This window comes from Pinus tabuliformis, chromosome 5_2, assembly GCF_031772625.1.
Source record: "Pinus tabuliformis cultivar Carrire ecotype Pingquan chromosome 5_2, CPIR1, whole genome shotgun sequence".
NCBI classification, from domain to species: Eukaryota; Viridiplantae; Streptophyta; class Pinopsida; order Pinales; family Pinaceae; genus Pinus; species Pinus tabuliformis.
In genome coordinates, this window is record NC_142306.1 from 141,645,699 (window position 1) to 141,655,937 (window position 10,239).

Sequence of the window (10,239 nt, forward strand, 5' to 3'; positions counted from 1 at the left end):
CGTTTGGAACCGCGGTTTTCTCCTTTAACAGCTCCCAGGCCAATTCGCGCATTAATGCCCATGTCTCTGTCCTTTTTCTGGAAGAACCGGTGGAGGAGGTCGGGGAGCAGCCCCGCCCACAGCTTCATCAGGCCGAGAGCTCCAGGGCTACTGAAGGATTGCCGGAGGACCGCCCGAGGCCAGACATCGACCCTCCAGCGACTCAGTCAGCGCCTTCGTCAAAGAAAGCCAAGGCCGATTGCCCCCCCGGAAGGATTATGGTGGATATATGAGGAGGAGCCGGAAGATTAGTCGTCCGCTCGCTCACTCTCTTCCTTGTCTACGTTGCTCTGATTTTGTTATGGAACGTCAGGTAAGCCGCTATGGCAGCCGGTATGTTTTGAATGTCTCTGTTTTGTATGCGAATTCTACTATTCAGTGTGTCTCCACGCCCCTGCGAGGGAGTTTGATGAAGATTTTCTTTTTCTCCTCCACGCCCCTGAATGGAATGACTACTTCTGCTATCATTGTTACACTAAGGTCTAAAGCCCCTGCGTGGGCATTCAATTTCTGTGGTAGCACCCCTGCGTGGGTGTCTAGTCTCAAGGATGCTGCCCCTGTGTGGGTGATTTGCTTTCATGTCAAGGCCCCTGTGTGGGTAATCAATCTAGTGGTGTGGACCGTGTATGGGTGGTTTTTTGAGCACTGTAAGTCCAGAGTGCCATCCCCGGCCTCTGGCATATGACTTCATGGCTGTAACCGTTTTTCTGTTTTAATGTAAATAATAGCATAGCATAGTATTAACGAGAAAATAAATAAATAAATAAAACGTCTTTTTATACTTACTCAAAAGGTATGGTAAATAAATAAAAATATAAATAAACTAGATGTATCGTAAATAAATAAAACCTCTTTTTATATTTAGTCCATAACCCTCGTTATATTTATGAAGGCTCAAGAAAGAGGTTTTATTTAAGTGAATCCTATGGGCCAAATACCATATTTGTAAAAGAGGTATGGTAAATTAATAAAAATATAAATAAACGAGAGGTATGGTAAACAAATAAAACATTTTTTTATATTTACTCCATAAGTCACCTTATATTTACGAACACTCAAAAAATGGGTTATATTTAGGTGAAACCTATGGCCAAAATACTATGGGACAAATACCATGGACTAGATTGTTATTAATACCATGCAAAAAACCATTATTAACCCTAATATTAGAATTAATAAAAATAAAAATGGCACATGGTATTGACCCATGGTATTCACCAAAATGGCACATGGTATTGACCCATGGTATTCACCTGGAATGTAGCCTATTTAAATGGGGGAATTAAACCAGCATGTAGCCTATGCTAAGATTCACTAGGACTTTACAAAGTTTTATTATTTAGTGAAAGACTCACCAAGATCTTACAAGATTTTATAATTGAGTAAAATATTGGCCATGCCTGGTGAGAGATTCGCCAAAAAATTATATATACATATTATATTATTGATAAAATCGCCTTCCATTTTTCCTATATACCATGGAGATTCGCCCATTTATTATATTTATAAATTTAGGGGGGGTTCTTAAAATTTTCCCTGCCTCCTTCTTCCTACGCTAACTCCTCTGTTCTCCCATCTTCTGTTATTTTCTATTGTATCCTTGTCATTTCTGTTTTGAGATTCTCTTGGTCCTTTAAAATGTTGCCAAATTCTTCTTTGTTCTAGTGCTTGATTTTTCCTTTTAGCTCATTTAATCTCAGTTGGAATGTGTGCATCTTGTTCTTTCCTTTTATTTCCCTTTCATTGTTTTGCCACCAGTTTTCCATCTTTTCTATGATGGTTGGATCTCGCAGCCAAAAGGCTTCAAACCTGAACGGTTTGTGCTAGTTTTGAGTATTCATGACAATTTCCAGCTTTATCGACCAATGGTCTGATCCTTGGCATGGTAGGATAGTTGCTTCGTAGAATATGTCTTTCCCAAGAAAGTGTTCTGTTGCTAGAAACCTATCCAATCTGGAAGCTATCTGTCTACTGCCTCCTCTTTGGTTATTCCAAGTGTATTTGCCATTGATGGTGTTTATATCCATCATTTTTAGTGCTACCTGGGTTTCCCTCAATCTTTCCATGTCTGCATCCTCCCGTTGTAGGCCATCCTTCTTTTCCTCAATGGAGGTGACCATATTGAAATCCCCCACTATCACCCACAATTTTTCTATGTGCATGTTGCCCAACCGTTGCAGCTGTGTTAGGAAGGCCTCTCTTTCCACCAGTATGTGTGGCCCATAAACTGCCGAAACTAAGAACCACTCTCTGTGTCCTATCAATCTGAATCTCCCTGAGAGGATCCTCTTCATTCCTATCCAGTGGTTTGCAATAACTTCTGCAGGGTTCCACAAAAATGCAATACCACCTGCACTTCCTTTTGCATCTAGTGTCATGCATTTATAGGTAGGTTTGATTTTATTTAGAATATCCTCCATTCCCCCCCCCCCCCCCCCCCCCCATTATTTTTGTTTCTTGAAGCATCATAATTTGGGGTTTTTTTTTTTTGATCCTTTCTACCAGGTACCTTTTCTTACCCTTGTTGTTAAGCCCCCTGATATTCCATGATGTGATTATCATTGGGTAGGTTGGTTGGTTTGGTGGAAGACCGCTGAGAGCGGTACTGCTCTTCCTGTATTAACTAACATTTCTCCCATTACTTGTATTGATTCCTGGAGATTCTTTCTTCCTTATTTTTTTCCTCCTCTTCCCTTACTTTGTTGTTCTTGGCTGTTATCATGTTGTGTTCCTAACTGCCCATTCATGCCTGTAGTTCCTTGCTCCTGTTTTTCTTTATATTTTTTGAAGATTTCCTTGTATAATTTTTTATCCTCTTCTGGGATAAACCTCTCATCCAGGTTCCTCCATTTGTCCAATAATTTCCTCAGAATTTCTTCTTCTATTGTTGAGTCTTCCCCTTTACCCATATCTATTTCCATTATTTCGTTCTCCTCTTTATCCTCCTTTTCTTTTCTCCCCTTTTCCCCTGTTTCTCTTTGGGTTTTCTGTTTGGTGTTGTTTGCCTCTTGATTTATTCTTCCTTCCTGTTCTTTCTCCTCTTGGTAGTCCATGCCTCATGTTTCTTCATCTTCTTCTTCTACCTACAGTATTTCAAACCTGTTCGCCTCTTTTTCTCTAACTGGCTACTCTTTTCTTCCTTCCCTAGGGGTGTCCTTTGCAGGTCTTTTCCTAGTTTTAATCTCTTGAAACCCTTCATTATCTTTTGTGTTTTTCCTTTGTTTCTTAGTCTTTCTTTCCTCCTCTTCTGCATTTAAGGGACATTCCTTGCAGAGGTTCCGATATTCATGGAATTTTTTGCATCTAAAAGGTATATGTTCATAATCCAGAACCTGCTGCCATACCTCTTCGTGGTATTCTAGTTCTATTGCTCTTGGTATGGGATTCATAATGTTCATGTATATGCAGATTCTTTCATAGGAGGTATATCTTCCTTTCTTAGTTGATTCCGCTATTTTAACAAAGCTACCTATGGAATTTCGTTTTCCTTCCAAGATTTCTGGGTCCCAAAAATCCATAGGTAACCCAAACAGTCTAACCCATACTGGTGTTGCTAGGAATTTCTCTTTGTCTGGGTTGTAACATTGCTCCCAATATCTCATAAATAAACCTGCATTGTTATGGAAATATGGGCCATTTTCAAAAAAAATTTCTTTGTCTTGCAGGTTAGAGAATATTACTGTGAAGAATCAGTGTGTAGCTAGCTTCAGCTCAATGTGGCCGCCTGGTTGCCATTTCTGCTGGATCCTTCTTGTCAAGTCTTTCTCAGACGGCCAGACACTGATAAAATTGCATATCAATGCATGGTCTTTCATGTAACTTCGGTAACACTCGAGTTTGTTCATAGGGATAACAAATATTAACCTTTCTGTTGCACATGGTAGGCATTTACCTTTGCTCCCGGCTTGCCATTTTGCTCCAAGGACTGGTCCCGATGTCCTTTTCTCATCCTCCGGTTTACTATTACTTGTTCCTTCACCCACTGTTGCATCTCTGTAGGAGGGGATCTCTCCCATCCTAGTCTCCTCTGCCATTTTTGAGCCTCCTGTCCGCTTTGTTTTTCGTGCCTGTTTGCTTGTTTTCGAGGTTTTCTGTGCCGCCTACCTCATGGCCGCAAGGTCATTAGGGTTGCAGAGCTCCAAGAATCCCTCATCTCTTTAGATATGATGTTCTATACTTCATGTATAACTAAATTAGTTATGAATCGTTTTATCATTTTCTATTTAATTTTTAATTAAATTGTTTTATAAAACTCTTTTAACCCTTTAATTTAAAAAAAACTAAGAACCCTAATCTTATTTAATAACCTTTGATCATATCTATATAAAAAGCCGATAAGTCTATATAGAGGCCAAGTGAGGAAATGGATAAGATATTTTCGAATACATCTTATAGTGTTTTATTTATTGTAATAATATTGATTTCAAGTGTTTCATTTTTTTTGACATTTAAATAGGTGCAAATGTTAAATTTTTATATTAAAATGGATGTAATGGGTGAAATACATGGATTATGCATTTGTCAAGTGTGTTTTTGATAATGTCATTTAGTGGAAGATTCATAATCATGGTGTAATGAATTGGTCTGTTGTTGGCGATTGGAGTACCAAGTTGTTCTTGGATTTCTTATTTAAGGTAGTTGAGTTTTTTTAAGAAACATATATTTTTTATTTAGCCAATCTGGATTGAAAGCCATAACTTTTTATAACTTTTTACATCTGTAACATATTTTTCTTTTTTGACTTTCCAAATTTTCCAAAAGGAAATATTCTTTTAGATTAACATCTACAAACTACAATTTTTATTTGATTGATTATAGATCCTCCAAAAGATTCTTAAAATTTATACATACTTACAAAACATAAGATAAATCTATAAAAAAATAAACTATCCAACAACATTTATCCTAGGGAAGGAGTGCCTTCACTTCTTAGGGTACGAGGTCTAGAGTGAGGAGGAGGAGCAACCTTCGAGGTCGCTAGTCACTCTTGAATCTACCTCTGCTTGTTGGGTTGACGATGCATTCTGCATGTCATCATATTCTTCAAATATCTCTTTCAAAACCCCAATCTCCTTTGCTTAAGAGGAATTTGTCAAGTCATCCACCTTAGCAATCAAAAGGTTGTAGGTCGACTGTAGTCATTCCAACTTGGTTTATAGTAGACTTAACTTTTGGTTCAACAGAGTAAAGTGTGCTTTGATTCATATAGAATCATGTCTGCTTTCCTTGAAATAAGAGTGGTAATAAATTCCATATCAGTGGCTAGTTGGGAAATATGATAAACAATATCCTCTTTATCTATGCATGGATGTTGCTCCATTGCAGAACCCTGCCCATAGAAAATCCTTTCTTTCATGCAAAGATAAACTTAAAATTGCAATACAGAGAGGAGAGGGGCACACATCCACCATTTATAACCCCAAATTTCCATTATACTTCATCCACCAGCCCACTCAAGATCTTCAATTTAGTAACTCTCCTTATGTGATTCCTAAACAAAATGATCCATTACAAAGTTAAGATTGATATAGTCTGCTATAGTAGCATTTAATTCCGAAATTCACATTCATGCTGGGATAATTCAATATTCCATGCCGTTAATCTAGTCTTTAAATTTTGATGCATCACCCTCCATCTGCCTAGGCTCACACTACCCCATGCATGAGACGTCCAAGATCGTCCCTTGTTTAAATTAAAGAGTCGTTGATTCATAAAGAGAAGGATTGAGATAATTAATCATTTATTTGTAATGACTATCTAGGTGTTCTCTCACTGACAAAATTTCTCTAAGAAAAGGTTATAACTATTCATCATCATCAGTATCATCCAATTACCATAATCCTAGTCAATAACTTCGACACATGGTAAATCAATAACATCAACAAGTTATCATAATTCTGGTCAGTACCTCTAACCTATGGTGTATCATCACCATAAGCCTAGTCGGTACTCCTGATACATGGTACACCATTAGCATCAACTAGTCACCATAATTTCGGTCCATCTAATGCATGGTAAACAGACTAGTCTTGGTTCACCATCATTCGAGTCAATATCTTTGACATATGGTGAATCTCCAAAGGCCACACTCTACCAATGTTATCAGAATTGAACCAGTGATCGAACCAAATTTACCAAAAATACATAAAATATTCATATTTTAAAGAAAAACATATACATTCATGTGCATCCATATGAACTCGAACCAATTATACACAAATATGCAAAAGTTCTCATTTACATAGCATGTAAGGGTGAACATAACCAAAATAGAATTGACTGCAATCCATCTTTGAACCAAAAATACATCAACAAATAGGCTTTAGATGGCCTCTAGCATCAAAAAGAAATCATGCTACAATGTGTGTGAGAAACCCATTTATGTTATCGAATTTTAAGGAATAGTTAGAAGCATCCCTAAATACTTGTTTAACAATATTACACTCTTTATCATACCAAGGATTGGTTATTCTATTTTTCTTTTGACACATCACCTTAAGAGAGAAATACTAATGAAGGTAGAGAGTATTGTCATAAATTTATATTAGAGGCTCTTCAATAACCCTTATTTCTTAGGAGATTAAATTTGGTATTTAATTCCATTAAAAAAATAAATTTTATCTTTATCGAAGATCAAGTGCTTTTGACTATCAAAATTGTCTTCAGTGAGGATTTTATGCATGACAAAGTTTAAAGATAGGGTTAAAGGTCCATGATAAGAGGCATGCTCATGGTCATTTAAGATGTTGAAGTTTACTACTTTTTTGTATACAAGGATATCGAATATCACACAATCAATAACACTATTGCCAATCCTATGAATACAAGTAATTTGGTTGGGGTTTAACCACTTCATTGGACCATGCCAAATTATTAGATCTTGAGAACTATAGAGTTTGATTAGCTAGGTACCAAACAAATTCTCAATCAAGCCTTCATAGTTTCTTTTGCATCCACTAGGAAAAATAAGGTCCTCATCTAGCCATAGAGTCCTCATCTAGCCATAGAGGACTAGGCTTGGAATCTTTCCTTAAAATGGTAACTTAATTAAGTTTTATAGTATTGAAGTATCCTAACAAGAGGATAATGCCTTCGTTTCTTAGACTAAATATATTGTTCTAAGTCATTGTGAGTACAATGTTTATCTAGAGTTTTTATCATAAAACATAAAATTAATAGGAAACAATAACATATTGCTATATAAATCTTCTTAGCGTAATACATGAAAATATCCATCCACATGCACTAAATGAAAGGGTATTCTTTGTGAAGCCTAATGTTAGGAAACATGTTCCTTTTTATGTAAAAAGCTATGCCTCTAATCCTTCGGAAATATGATTTCTTGTTCTATACGAAACATACAAGAGATCCTTTTATTAGAGACCTTAGATTGTCCATGCTCCCTAGTTTCAATAAGCCATACAATATCAATTTCACTTTAGATCTACCTTAACATATGCCTTTTGCTCCATGGAAATCTATAACAATTTCAAAAAAGGATCTTAAGTGTCTCAAATTCCTATTTGCTATTATCCTTTGGTTCCCATCCCTAATAATAACTTTTCTATTGCTAATTGTTATTAATTTTCCTTCATTAATTTTTTATCCTTTTGCACTTGGTATTCTAGAAAGAGGTTTTCATTTATAATTATTTCTAGCCCTTTTAGACTTATATTTTTAATGACTATACCATAATTATGGTCATTAATAATTTTTGTAACATGAATTAACTTACCTTTATGCTCAATTATTTTACCCATTGATCTAGATGGCTCCAAACACACTCAGAATTCAACAGTGGCTATGGAAAAGATAAAAAATCAAACTCCTCATATTGAAGTGCAATCAAGACTAGATCGTAGTGCTCATCACCCTTATTCCAACGGTGTTAACGACACTCAAATCCGAGTTCGTATGCTTAAGTTATAGCTAGTCAAAGTTTTGGTCAAACTTGGCCAAGTGACAATCTTAACAAGGAAAAAATTTGGCAGAATCCTGGTGCACGAAATCTAACCACCGAAAATGGTGAATTTGTTGAATCATTAATTTGTCGAGTGACCCTTGAAATCGACGAATTTTTTGTTTGTTTAGTTTATCATAAAAATCAAAACAAATAATAAAAAAAAGTGTGGGTGAGGCCCGCCCACCCCAATGGTCAATATATGTTTATGTAATAAAAGGGAGAATGCTGAAGTGCGCAGACCTACCACCTAACCCATCACACAACCCTAGAGCCAACAAATAACCACCATGTTATATTTAATGCAGTGGCAGACCCACCAACCGTAATAGTATGCCACATATGTTCCTGTGGGGGTCGAACCGCCCAACTTAATAGTCGCCCGGTCTGCTGGCGGAACAACACCTAACCAAATTACAACATATGTTGAACTACCATATTGTGACAATGTTGACCGCCATCAACGCATATGTTACCATGCACCATACTATAAAACACCGACAGTTAAACATTACCAATTGTTGCTGCGTTATATTGTAAACCCCATGATTGAGTCACAAACAATGACTACATTATGTAACTTCCAACCTAATTATCATAAACTGCTGAAAATATATGTTAAAAAAACATGCCAAGTTTGATATGTGGTCGGGGGGTGGGGGGTTGGAACCGTCGACCTCACTGTGATACTTAGCCGCACAACTGACACGCCATGATAGTGAGCTTGGAAGCTCCGCTCGAAAACATTACTTAAACCCTCATTTTTCCATTCAAATAGAGACATAGGAGCATGTACATGTGGAACCACAAGCAAACCAGATGCAACAGAACTAGGAGCTAGGGTATCATGGAGATGCCAGAAAGATTCCCTTAGAGGGCGAGTGGTGCCAGCGTCAGAATTTGACAAGTTGATAATCATTTTTGTACATTTTCTCTCCAGGAGTCCAATTGCGTGGTCTGTTTCCCCATTTGAGCAACAAAAATTCAGGTGTCCAACAACAAGGAATCTTGAGGAATCTAAAAGATTCCCTTGGAGGCTAATTTTTGACAGAGACAAAATGATACCGACTTTATAGTCATCTTTCACAGAATTTCGAAGGGAGTGCAATGGTGTGCTAAGAATATTCATCTGAGCAACGGATTTTTCGGCCATCTTCAAGAAGGAATCTTTTAGGGAATCTTCAAGATTCCCGAGGGTCCATAATTTGATGGTGTTAGAAAGGGGAAAAGTTTATAGTCATTTGACATGATTTCATGCCACAAATTCAATGGCATAGTCCATTTCATCAATTGAGATTTTCATTTTTTGGACATCCCCGAAAGTGGAGGTAAATGATGCAGTGATGCCATGTTTTTCTCTTGATTTGCTTAGATGATGTTTTTGTAGTTGAGATCCCTTATTACCATTATGTTGAGGGATACTTGATGCCACATCTTGTGATATTTTATTAGATTGTCATGCTGAAGGAATGCCCATTTGGGTGAGAGTTCCTATAGAGAGAAAGTCTCGTGGAGAGACATGCCATTCTCGTTGAGGGAATTTTCCCACATGAGTGAGAGTTCATGAGAACGCCTAGTGGAGAGACATGCCACTCTGGTTGAGGGAAATTATAGAGAAGATGGAAGAGTCAATTGATTTGAAATCTTGTATGTTTGTCTTATGAGATAACTCCATCTCCCATGCTTTGACCAACCTCTGGACATTTTCTTCCAAGGAAACTTTTGGCCATACCTATACATATGGATTTAAATGGTTACTACATCTTTAAAATCATATCAAACTCAGGAACTAAATGGTAGAAGACAAACAGATTTAGAATGAGAATACAAAAGAAAACCTTAGTTTGGCCTTCTTCAAATAACTTGTTGACCTGATCATAAGAGGGTGGAGCTCCATGCCTCCATGCTATATGCTTCTCAGCCCCCCCATACATATGAAGACGATAAGGATCCAATTCAACTTGTGCTGCTATTGTTGCTGCTACTTCATCATGAGATGCAGTAGACATCCTGATTTGTTGGTTGGTCAAATAAGAGAAGATGAGATGGGGATGTTTGAGCTCCCATTATTGACACAACCCAAGATTTATAAGCCCAACGAACCAGAAATAGGTTAGGTTTGTCGGCCAGTCCTCTCACGTTTTACACCCTATTCCTTTTGTAAATTCCTTTTTCCTTTACCATGCAGAATCATGGTGAAGTCATCAAAATCATAATTCATTAAATCAGTGTTGGACACG

The 10,239-nt window shown here is 37.2% G+C and overlaps 1 pseudogene; it reads right to left on the reverse strand.

Moving 5' to 3' along the window:
- The window catches only part of LOC149157906 (pathogen-related protein pseudogene), a 44,701-nt pseudogene extending 34,693 nt beyond the window's left edge, over positions 1 to 10,008 (reverse strand).
- Positions 10,009 to 10,239: the final 231 nt, after the last annotated feature.